Here is a 3,163-nt window from a genome sequence, read left to right on the forward strand (position 1 = left end):
GCTAAACACCATGGCTTTCTTCCAACCATGCTACCCTGACAGTTACTTTGATGTAGTGATGCCCCAATTCAAAATATCAAGAGGGGGCATCCCTCAAGATAATTTCCTCCCAGAACTCAAACCATGGAAAGGGGGAAAATCCTAGTGGCCTTGGAGTCCCTCCTCTTCCCAACCCCACCTGCCTCCAACTTGTCTGAGTTTTCTGAAGACACTACCTTTTGGGGGGATTGACCTGAGGGTGTAAGAGTGAGAAAGCTACCGTATAATTCTTCTTCTTTCTCCCAATCCCCAGAGGCTGGAAGGAATGGGCTTCTCCCTCTTGTTCTCCCTGTCTGGAGCTCTCTTAAGGTATCCTCCCTGGTCTGGTTAGCTAAGTCTGATATCTTTTCTCATCCAAACCTGCCCGTGAGCCTGTTTTCTTTCTAAGTCTCTCCCCTCACCCTCTCAGACTCTTGGATGATATTCTGAAAGGGTCTCTCTGGGAAGCAGAAAAACATAAATTCAGTGATTTCAAGAAGAGATAAAAAATTAAAGAGTGGCTTAATGTTTTACTTTTTTGTTCCTATTAAAACCAAGAAGACAATTTTCAAATATAGAGGAGTAAAAAGAGGAGTTAAAATGGGCACATTTCCTACATTTTCAAAAAAGTTTATTTTTCCTCAATTTGATAAAAGGTCTAAGAGATCCAGTGTCTTTGTCCTGAACTCTACAAATTCACCTGTGATCATATATAATATTGACTGAAGAAATGTGTGGTGAAGTCATCAAGGTCAAGCAATCTAGCACTTTCCGGAGCTTGCAACTTCAAATTCATTTTCTGTGCCAAGTTCCTGCTTGATCTGAAGACTCTAAAATGTTCTGGATCTCAGATATTTCTTTCCTGAAAAAGAAATAATAAAATACAGTTGGCCCTTGAACAACATGGGTTTGAACTTCAAGGGTCCACTTATATGCAAATTTTTTCAATAAATATAGTCTTTCCTCCGTACCCTGGGGTTCACATCTGTAGATTCAACCAACCAAAGGTTCTGAAACAGTATTTTGGATCCACTGTTGGGAATCTGTCGATGAAGAAGGCTGACTGTATGTATAATTCTATGCCATTTTATAAGAGGGACTTGAGCATCCGCGGATTTCGGTGTCCACAGAAGTCCTGAACCAGTCCCCTGTGGATACTGAAGGATGACTAGTTAAGTTTTGGGAGAGTCAAAAGATATAAGTGGATTTTCAACTGCATGATGTGGTACTTGGCACCCCTAATCCCACGTTGTTCCCGGATCAACTATAGTTTAAAACTTTATAAGAAGGGTAGATATAACAACACTATCACAAGAATTGAAAGAAAAACAATTGATAAATTGAATTTAAATTTAAAACATCGTGCCTCGAAAGATACCATCAAGAAAGTGACAAGACAACCTATAGACTGGAAGAAATATTCTCAAACCATAATTTCACTAAGGGATTTGTATCCAGAATATAAAAAGAACTCTTACAAGTCAATAATGATAAACTACTCAATTGAAAAATAGACAAAGAATTTGAATAAATATTTCTCCTAAAAAATGTATAAATGGCTAGCTAATAAGCAGATATAATGATGCACCACATCATTGGTCTTAGAAATACAAATCAATTAAAAAAAAATACAAATCAAAACCATGATGAGATAGCATTTCTCATCCACCAGAATGGCTATGATCAGCATGACAGACAATAAATGTCGGTGAAGATTTGGAGCAATTGAAACCCTCATTCATTGTTGGTAGGAATGTAAAGTGGGATAGCCACTTTGGAAAACAGTCTGGCAATATCTTTAAAAACATGAAACATAAGCATACTATATGACACAACAGTTCTGCTCTTAGGTATCTACCAAAAAGAAAAGAAAACATATGTCTACACAAAGACATGCATGTGAATGTTCCTAGCAGTACTACTCACAATACCACAGACCAGACATGACCCAAACACGCACCAGCTAATGGATGGATAAACAAAGGATGATACATCCGTATAGTAGAAGAGTATTTGTCTATAAAAAGGAACAATATTGGTGGACCTCAAAAACAGTATGTTCAGTGAAAGCGACTAAACACACACACAGACACACACACACACACAGACACACACACACACACACACACACACACACACACACACACTCTGTATGGTTCCATTTACATGAAATGTCCCCAAAACAGCAAATGCATAGAACGAAACCTGATTAGGGCTAAGGGCTGGAGTGGGAATAAATAGTGATTATAAATGACTGAAACTTTTTTTTTAGAGTGGTACAAATGTTTTAAAATGAAATTGTAGTAACAGTCGTACAATTCTACAAATATACTAAGAACCTATACTAAAAATAAACACTAACAATTTTATGGCGTACACATTATATCTCAGTAGAACGCTTTAAACTTCTTTTGACAACTATGTAAGTGGGTTGTTTGTAAGAACAGACAAAAACGTTCATATTTAAATTTGTAATGACTAACTCCACAATATATTCTTTCCTCAGTCAACTACTAGCTTTAACTTGGCATTCAGACATAGCTTAATAATTGTGCTGAGCTAAATATTGCTTCCAAAGTAAAATTTTCAAGGCCCAATAGCCATCGTAGCATTGAATTGACACACTCAAGCAAACTTGAAATGATCCTCCAATGATACAAGGCATGCCGATTTCTGCTTAGGGGTTGTCAGTAGGTCATCTGTAAATTTTAATTAATATAACTTAAAAATGGCAAATAGTTTTCATAATTTTTTTCTTTTAACGCCTACAGCACCTGGTATTCCTAGGTAGGTGGTCTCCCATCCAAGTACTAACCAGGCCCGACCCTGCTTAGCTTCCGAATCAGACGAGATCGGGCACATTCAGGGTGGCATGGCTATAGAGTCATAAAAAGTTTTCAATTTAACTAAATGGCATTTGTCAGACTATTATGGACAGGTATTAAATTTAAAAATGCCACCCAAAACACACACACACACACACACACACACACCCACCCACCCACCCCATAAAGGCAAAATGAGTTTTCTTTAACTTGTCAATATGTTGTTGGTCTGGTAGAGAAAGAATCAGCATAGCAAATGGACATTCCACGCCTGGATCCCTCCTCCCCCGCCCTTCTTTCTGACAGAAGCTTTGCAAAAC

At 37.9% G+C, this 3,163-nt stretch overlaps 1 pseudogene; it reads right to left on the reverse strand.

Moving 5' to 3' along the window:
* Positions 1-2,780: 2,780 nt before the first annotated feature.
* Positions 2,781-2,902, reverse strand: LOC111742403 (annotated as a pseudogene).
* Between the last annotated feature and the right edge of the window lie 261 nt (positions 2,903-3,163).

Source organism: Pteropus vampyrus, unplaced genomic scaffold (assembly GCF_000151845.1).
Source record: "Pteropus vampyrus isolate Shadow unplaced genomic scaffold, Pvam_2.0 Scaffold93, whole genome shotgun sequence".
Classification (NCBI taxonomy): domain Eukaryota; kingdom Metazoa; phylum Chordata; class Mammalia; order Chiroptera; family Pteropodidae; genus Pteropus; species Pteropus vampyrus.